General features: G+C 32.7%; 2 long non-coding RNA genes across 2 annotated transcripts; both read right to left on the bottom strand.

Moving 5' to 3' along the window:
* Positions 1–663: 663 nt before the first annotated feature.
* Positions 664–2,702, bottom strand: LOC146937313 (uncharacterized). Its single transcript, XR_015030910.1, has 3 exons — positions 2,509–2,702; positions 2,262–2,348; positions 664–824 (listed from the first exon to the last, which is right to left on the bottom strand). It is a non-coding gene; the product is annotated as an uncharacterized LOC146937313 (long non-coding RNA).
* A 3,993-nt stretch (positions 2,703–6,695) lies between these two features.
* Positions 6,696–8,942, bottom strand: LOC146937312 (uncharacterized). The gene is made up of 3 exons (XR_015030909.1): positions 8,734–8,942; positions 8,487–8,573; positions 6,696–7,034 (listed from the first exon to the last, which is right to left on the bottom strand). It is a non-coding gene; the product is annotated as an uncharacterized LOC146937312 (long non-coding RNA).
* Positions 8,943–9,837: the final 895 nt, after the last annotated feature.

Raw genomic sequence — 9,837 nt, 5'->3', positions numbered from 1 at the left:
ATTCATTAATTTTCGAAAAAGGTACAAAAAAAATTTTGACACTCATTTAATACAGTCAAAATTTATTTTTCTTTATGATTATTGTTTTTCCATAAAGCCATAAAATATTTTTAATGCTTATTTAATGTAGTCAAAATTTATTTTTATTTATAATTATTATTTTTCCCTTTTTAATTGTTAAATACTAGCGGAAAGACAAGAATTCACGTGTCAATCTTCCCTCTATTTTTATTGCGTGGTAGCATGTGTATATTACGAACGATATTTTATATGAAATATTGATTTTTATTAAAATTAAAAGTGCAATTATTAGTGACATTTAAATTGTAACAAACCCAAAAAACCAAGTTTCTCTTTTTCGATACAAGACCCTTAAAAAATAATATATTAAAATTTTAAATAGGGTTGACTAAAAAATCCACAGTGTCTCCATGTGTAGTAGTTTAATCATGTTTGTATAGAACTCGAACCCATCTGTAACGCCCTCATAAAAGTGTCTAGAATTTTAGAAAGCGTTAAAATTTAATACCGGGTACATTAAATTTCAATATAAAATTTACATGTGATGACTGATAATGTGCATATGTCTCTAGGACTCCTGTCTGATTATCTGATAATCTTTACATATTATCTAGATGATATCTGTACTAACTGACAAGCACATAATATTATACATAATCTGATACATAATTCCCATAAACTGATATGGACTAAAATACATCACAACAAGTCCTGAGACATACTTCCACATATACACATCATCAATGAAGCACCATAATCAACTTGTAGCCTTTCTTAATCTTTCTTCTGGGATGACTATGTACCTGAAAAATAATAAATGGAATGGGATGAGACATAATGTCTCAGTGAGCTCCACCTATCCTAGGCTGCAGACAATCCTTGGGAATACCTATGACTGTCCTCTGTCTAAATTCGACCTCTCTGAGATTATACATCTTTAACCTGTAACTCTGATATCTTAACATAACTAAATATTTAATCTCAATGTCTAACAAATGTGTTAGTAAAGTTAGCGTTGAACAAACAATTATCTGAGTTGATTTTACGAATAAACCCAGGTGGAGTAAACCCGGAATTTATTCCTCTGAAAACCGGTATATATATTTCCAACTGACGGGAATACCGGACTCCTCTGATTACTGTGGGGTCATCCTCACGGATAGTGCCCGTTCCAACTGGCGGGAACCTTTCGTATCCAACTGGCGGGATAGCGAAAGCCACAATTTAATAAATCAATTAATGTCATATCTGTTAATGAGAATTAAATTCTCGTCTCTAACTGAAAATGTGTCAATAACTATTCTCTTCTCAAAAATGGTATTTTACCCGGGTTAGTGACTTACCCATAACTCTTATTCATGGCCAATTTACTCTAAACATTCTTTTACATAAATAATAATGCTATATGGTAGTACGTAATTAGAGGTCATAATAATACATTTCGGCTACACGTTCGGTAATAATGAGAATTTATATTCTTAGCCAAACCAAACCATTACATTGCCTTAAAAGTGTAAATTTCATTAGCTAAGATTTGAAACAAAGTAATAAAACCAACAAATCTCACTTTCCGGAATTATAGCCGAAATGTGCATATTTATTCATACTTGTGCAAAACTTGTCATAACAATTTTTTCCTCTAACTCATACACTACCATAAGCATAATTATCAATATAAAACCATTTTAGAGTACACTAGCATGGGTAAATATCTTAAGTCATAATGTCTCTATGTTATGTCCTAACATACTAGATCATAATCTATAATTTCTAAAGGCATAATTTATTCTAAACATTCTTTTATATTAATACGCATAGCAATATGGTAGTATTTGGTTGGAGGTTCTTATAACACTTTTCGGCTACATATCCGGAAAATGAAAGTTCAATCCATAACCGCCATTAGTCGTGTATTCATTTAAAAGTTTTTCATTCCCATTAGCCAAAGATAGGAAAATACCAAATATTTAACAAATTTCTAATTTCCGGAATCTAGCCGAAATCATACACATATTTTCATAAATGTATTGAATCCTTGCCTAATAATTTTCCTCCAACTTCTATACTAACATAAGCATGACAATTAACATAAAAGCAAATTCTAGAATATATTAGCAAGGGGTATTTAGCCTAAACATAATAGCACTAACTATGTCCTAATGCTCAAAATCATAATTTATCAATCTAATAGCATAATTGAACTACCCAAAAGGAAAGGTTTACTAACTAAAGGAACTCACAATCTTGTGGAGGTTCCTCTTGAACACTTTGTGGCAAAACTTCCAACCCCAAGCCACTAGTTACTTGCCTTCTCCTTCCAAAAGCTCCTATAACATCAAACATGTTAAAACCACAATACCCATAACATTTTAAACACACTAAAAGCATGAAATTGGAACAATTTTACAAAGAGCAATTTTCCCCAATTTGAAGGGTAAAGGGCGGCCTACTTGGTGAAAGGGAAGGGAACACATTTTTGTTACTTACCTTGCTCTAAAAACATCATGGGTATCTCCATCAACATGTTTTCTAACAATTTTCCATGGTTTTGAAGAAAAATGAAAGTTTGAAATATATGGGAAAGGGGCGGTTTTGCTTCCAAAGTGAGGGAAAGATGAACTTTGCTTGTTAAACTCTTGCAATAACACTACTAGGATCCCTTAAGCTTGAGGTTTTGGTGAAATTTTGAAGAAGATTAAGGAAGAGGAGATAAGGCCGATGGAAAAGAGAAAAGGGAGGGCAAAACTCTTTGCCAAACTTAGAAAGAGAAAGGATGAAATGAAATGAGATATTTTGGGACAACACTACTAAATATCCTTCTTTCAAGCAATTACCAAAATGCCCTTGTCTTAAGCGTGTTAAATCCGTCACTAATACTTTATTCATATTAAGCTGACTTCACATAAAATATTTCTGTTAAACTTGCTTTCCATAATAATAATCCTCTGGCACGATCGACTGGTAATATTCCGATACTGACAGGCGGGATATTACATTCTACCCCCTTAAGAAAATTTCGTCCTCGAAATTTAGAGTTTATCTGAAAATAGATACGGATTCTGATCTCGCATCTCAGATTCTAAATCTATGGTTTCCAATTTCACTGGCTGAAAAGTATCGAGAATGAATTTTTTTTTTTTGTAACTGAGAAACATGAAATACTTCATGTAATTCTGACATTAATGCTAACTGATATGTTACTGTACCGATACGCATGAGTATTTGAAAGGGTTCAATATACCTTGGACTAAATTTTCTTTATTCTGAATATTCCTTGTGAACCCATCTTAGGTGTAACTTTCAGAATTACATGATCTCCCTCATTGAACTCTAAAGGTCTCCGTTTCTTATCTGCATAACTCTTCTGACGACTTTGCGCCACTTTCATCTTTTCTTGTATGGATTTAATCTTTAAAGTTGTCTCTTGAATAATATCTGACCCCAAAATACCTTGTCTCTGACTTCTGTCCAACACCGTGGAGTTTAACAATTTCTGAAATAAAAAAAAACGCTGCATACTGATATGTCTTCCAATCACCTGGGTCGAAAGGTTTGATAGTAACCTCCTTAAGTGTAAGTTGTGGAATACATTATACATTTTAAACATAGTGGAAAGCAAAGCTAACCAATGCATAAAATATTCTTCGGGTAAATTTCTAGTTCCATATACTCTTTATAAATCTGTCTTAGGTTACTACTTCTTGTTTACCTTCACTAAGTTCTGGAAATATCTCATACACTTATTGGAGTAACACTTTTATCGACTTCGTCGATTCTTATCTTTCCATAAATGGATCCAACCTTTGAGGGGGTTCTTCATGGTACGACTAATTCCAATAAAAAATTATTTCTGAACTATAACCCATATAATGAGGTCTCAATAATAACCACACCATTCTCCGTATAAGATCGTTTCTATTCGGAACATTATCTGACATTAAATTTACCTCAATGAATGTAAGAACTGATTCAATTTCCTCCATTATTCAACACATGAATATGAGGTGTTATTGCTGATATCTGCTATGTTTTTTGCGGAATGAATCCAAACATGGTACTACCTCAAACAGCTGATGGAAATACTAACTGACGAGTACAATCCATAAGTCATATCTAAATACAAATTGTACTAACTGGCGAGTACATTAAATGTAATTCTTATATGAGTAATAGTGCACTAACTGACGAGTACACAATACACGAGGTAGCACGACTGATAACTAAATACATGACATATATCTGTAGTCATTCGACTATACTTCATCTGCACTAAACTTTCAACATTCCTAAATTAATCAAATTACACTGTCAAAATAAATAAGATCCGTAATCATAAATTTTCTCATGAACTTACTCTTCCAAAAATATACTTTTCTTCCTTGAACATTATTATTATGTCCGTTACTATAAGGAACGTATTATCTCAGTCTTTCTTATAATTCCATACTCGTTACCTGAATTGGTATAATTCCATACCGTATATCACATAAATTTTCTAACTTGTATGATATCAATCTTTTCTTTACCTTCAAAAATACGGAGTTTAAAACTCCCGAACTTCACAACAGAATTGTGTTTAAGCATCTGCATTCTTGTTCTGGGTAGTATCCTTGCACTTAAATACCTTTTACTATACCTGATATCCCATGAGAATATTTCAAACCACAATAAAATCATCTTGCTACAACATCCATATTTGTTACCTCATACATGACTCTTTTCCAGCTAAACTGATACTTTTAATTTATTCTTTGAAATCACCAAGTCGACTGACTAAGTTACATACTAGAGGTGATTCCAATTTTCTTAGATTTAACAAGGTAGGAACACTTTCGTCCTACTCTCATTAATTGAACTGTTAATATCTCTGAATTATGTGGTTTGAAAATTATTAGCTTGTCTCTTAAAATTTTCCATGAATATCTCTTTTCAAAGTATAAAACTATTGCACATCCTATCGATTTAGGCATACCAATTCAATCATAATGTAAGATTTCCCAATCTCATTACTACATGTTTATCCAATTCTCCTAGTCATCCTTCAAAGCTTACATGTCTTGAACAGAGAAGCTAACTTTACACTTCTTACTACTTCGAGTACTAACTTATATTACTAGCGAACTATTTCCATGTATTAAATCTTTCCTTAGACATATACTGTACACTTGTTCTAGAAAAGTGTTCCTTGAATGATTCCCACATTCACATCAGTTATATACTGAACATACTTAACGGTTCGAGACTTATTTCCATTTATTTCATTCGTATCGTGCTGATAATTACACTTACGAGCTCTCTTGAGATAACTTCAATTCTCAAAATCCATACTAATCGACCCATTCATTCTTTCAGTTTTTAGATCAATTACGTGAGAAATATCATCAAAAGAAAATATGTGATTCCTTAATACTTTACTTCATTCTTAACACTTTTGTACTAACAACAACCTTTCATTTAACGGAACCTTAAAATAAATTCTCAAATTTCAAAAATCTTAATTAATCCTTATCACTTCAACTTATTATAATCATGCGTTAACACATTCTTGTCCTCTTGATAGAGCTTGACATCATTCATCCATTAGTTCACTGAATTTTGACAACTTATTATTTAATCTTTAGTTTCCGTTCCAATCGAAAAATTGCATCTTATTTCTTACCGCTACTGAAACCTCTTTCTACTTACTGCTAAGCTTGTGTTTCTTAGTCCATGACAACTTAATAACTCATGATAGATGCAGGGGTCTAATACAATTTCCTTAGTGAACAACTCTTCTTAGCTTAATTTATCTGCAATTTCTTGTCAAGAAGAATACATCTGAACCGCACTTTGATCCATACAAAATTTTTCCACTACCAATTATTCATACTTCTTGTTTCTCACGCTACATAACATCTTCACTTTCTAATTCATAAATCTGGCACTTAACATTCGGAAGATGCACTAATCTAACATAATTTATCCGGTTTGCATTATCCATTCAACGACTACATTAAGGGATCATCTCTGTCTGCTCCAAATTAATTTGCTTAATTTAAAATTAATTCACTTAACAACTCAGACATTAAATCCTACTCACTCTGAGCCTTCATGTCCTTCACTTCTTACATCCTCTACTTCGACTGAAAGCTTATGGATTCCATTAATCGTGTGATAAGTTTCCTCATATCAAATTCCTCTGGCTATTCATGTATTCTTAAATTCATATTTCGAATTATTTTTCCATACCTTACATCATACTTCCTATATTGTGGCTTATATAAAGATTACAATCGTCCCTGAGTATCTTACTTCTCTTGTATCCACATACAAAGTGCAGTCTAATAATATCAAAGTACTCCGTCTTACTTATAACATTTTCTATCCATTCCCGAGGAATTTCCATCTTCACAAATCACCAGCCACCTTCTTGCATTAAATACTTCCTTATCAAGAATCATTATAAAACCTGACACCTCAACTGCCTTCTTCGTACGCTTCATTCCTCCTAGGACATATTCAACTCTCAGACATTTGTTCTAACTATCATATACTAGTCTGAGTTGATCAGGCTCAACTAGACATGACATTTAGAATAAATATCCGGAACCCAATGGTCCCACTGCTTTTATCGAATTCTAATGACCCAAGGCACGATCTGAATCGACCAGCTCTGATACCAAATTGTAACGCCCTCATAAAAGTGTCTAGAATTTTAGAAAGCGTTAAAATTTAATATCGGGTACATTAAATTTCAATATAAAATTTACATGTGATGACTGATAATGTGCATATGTCTCTAGGACTCCTGTCTGATTATCTGATAATCTTTACATATTATCTAGATGATATCTGTACTAACTGACGAGCACATAATATTATACATAATCTGATACATAATTCCCATAAACTGATATGGACTAAAATACATCACAACAAGTCCTGAGACATACTTCCACATATACACATCATCAATGAAGCACCATAATCAACTTGTAGCCTTTCTTAATCTTTCTTCTGGGATGACTATGTACCTGAAAAATAATAAATGGAATGGGATGAGACATAATGTCTCAGTGAGCTCCACCTATCCTAGGCTGCAGACAATCCTTGGGAATACCTATGACTGTCCTCTGTCTAAATTCGACCTCTTTGAGATTATACATCTTTAACCTGTAACTCTGATATCATAACATAACTAAATATTTAATCTCAATGTCTAACAATGTGTTAGTAAAGTTAGCGTTGAACAAACAATTATCTGAGTTGATTTTACGAATAAACCCAGGTGGAGTAACCCCGGAATTTATTCCTCTGATAACCGGTATATATATTTCCAACTGACGGGAAATCCAACTGACGGGAATACCGGACTCCTCTGATTACTGTGGGGTCATCCTCACGGATAGTGCCCGTTCCAACTGGCGAGAACCTTTCGTATCCAACTGGCGGGATAGCGAAAGCCACAATTTAATAAATCAATTAATGTCATATCTGTTAATGAGAATTAAATTCTCGTCTCTAACTGAAAATGTGTCAATAACTATTCTCTTCTCAAAAATGGTATTTTACCCGGGTTAGTGACTTACCCATAACTCTTATTCATGGCCAATTTACTCTAAACATTCTTTTACATAAATAATAATGCTATATGGTAGTACGTAATTAGAGGTCATAATAATACATTTCGGCTACACGTTCGGTAATAATGAGAATTTATATTCTTAGCCAAACCAAACCATTACATTGCCTTAAAAGTGTAAATTTCATTAGCAAAGATTTGAAACAAAGTAATAAAACCAACAATTCTCACTTTCCGGAATTATAGCCGAAATGTGCATATTTATTCATACTTGTGCAAAACTTGTCATAACAATTTTTTCCTCTAACTCATACACTACCATAAGCATAATTATCAATATAAAACCATTTTAGAGTACACTAGCAAGGGTAAATATCTTAAGTCATAATGTCTCTATGTTATGTCCTAACATACTAGATCATAATCTATAATTTCTAAAGGCATAATTTATTCTAAACATTCTTTTATATTAATACGCATAGCAATATGGTAGTATTTGGTTGGAGGTTCTTATAACACTTTTCGGCTACATATCCGGAAAATGAAAGTTCAATCCATAACCGCCATTAGTCGTGTATTCATTTAAAAGTTTTTCATTCCCATTAGCCAAAGATAGGAAAATACCAAATATTTAACAAATTTCTAATTTCCGGAATCTAGCCGAAATCATACACATATTTTCAAAAATGTATTGAATCCTTGCCTAATAATTTTCCTCCAACTTCTATACTAACATAAGCATGACAATTAACATAAAAGCAAATTCTAGAATATATTAGCAAGGGGTATTTAGCCTAAACATAATAGCACTAACTATGTCCTAATGCTCAAAATCATAATTTATCAATCTAATAGCATAATTGAACTACCCAAAAGGAAAGGTTTACTAACTAAAGGAACTCACAATCTTGTGGAGGTTCCTCTTGAACACTTTGTGGCAAAACTTCCAACCCCAAGCCACTAGTTACTTGCCTTCTCCTTCCAAAAGCTCCTATAACATCAAACATGTTAAAACCACAATACCCATAACATTTTAAACACACTAAAAGCATGAAATTGGAACAATTTTACAAAGAGCAATTTTCCCCAATTTGAAGGGTAAAGGGCGGCCTACTTGGTGAAAGGGAAGGGAACACATTTTTGTTACTTACCTTGCTCTAAAAACATCATGGGTATCTCCATCAACATGTTTGCTAACAATTTTCCATGGTTTTGAAGAAAAATGAAAGTTTGAAATATATGGGAAAGGGGCGGTTTTGCTTCCAAAGTGAGGGAAAGATGAACTTTGCTTGTTAAACTCTTGCAATAACACTACTAGGATCCCTTAAGCTTGAGGTTTTGGTGAAATTTTGAAGAAGATTAAGGAAGAGGAGATAAGGCCGATGGAAAAGAGAAAAGGGAGGGCAAAACTCTTTGCCAAACTTAGAAAGAGAAAGGATGAAATGAAATGAGATATTTTGGGACAACACTACTAAATATCCTTCTTTCAAGCAATTACCAAAATGCCCTTGTCTTAAGCGTGTTAAATCCGTCACTAATACTTTATTCGTATTAAGCTGACTTCACATAAAATATTTCTGTTAAACTTTCTTTCCATAATAATAATCCTCTGGCACGATCGACTGGTAATATTCTGATACTGACAGGCGGGATATTACACCATCTGATTAAAAACACTAACCCAAGTCTATAACTTGAAAATTTAGAGCTGGATAGGCACATGGTACAAGGGAAAGGATTATCAAAGGAAAAAAATAGAAGGAGGTAAAATAGTAAAATGTGCTTTTAAAAAAAGGAATTGCAATCTACCTTTATTCTTCAGAAAACTTATGGAAATCATTATAATTACCGTTATTCTTGTCAGCTAAAGATTTAATCTTTGGTTTTTTTTATTCTCTGTATTTTGAGTATCTCTTGATTTTTTTTCACTCGCAGCTCCGACACCTTCTCTTATAGTTTAATTTTCTTTTAATTTAGGTTTCCCTAGAATCATTTTTGCATAATGCTGAAACAAATATGTAAATAATTTAAACACATTTGAAATAACAATCATTGTAAATGAAATATGAAAATTCTAAGAGCAACACGAGGAAGGAACCTACACTCTAATAAGGATATGCGTCCTCTAAAAGGATTTGGATCGTCTAAAGTGTACAACTCAAATTAAAGAGTTAAATTGAATAATTTCGTTGATTGATAAACAAGTTAATAATTGATATTATATATATACATGTCCACAACTATTATGGGTGATT

The sequence above is a fragment of the Medicago sativa genome, chromosome 3, assembly GCF_051527215.1.
Source record: "Medicago sativa cultivar Bolivia chromosome 3, Bolivia_mono, whole genome shotgun sequence".
In the NCBI taxonomy this organism is placed as follows: domain Eukaryota; kingdom Viridiplantae; phylum Streptophyta; class Magnoliopsida; order Fabales; family Fabaceae; genus Medicago; species Medicago sativa.
Note: the sequence above shows the minus strand (reverse complement) of the source record. Positions and strands in the feature narration are given on the sequence as shown.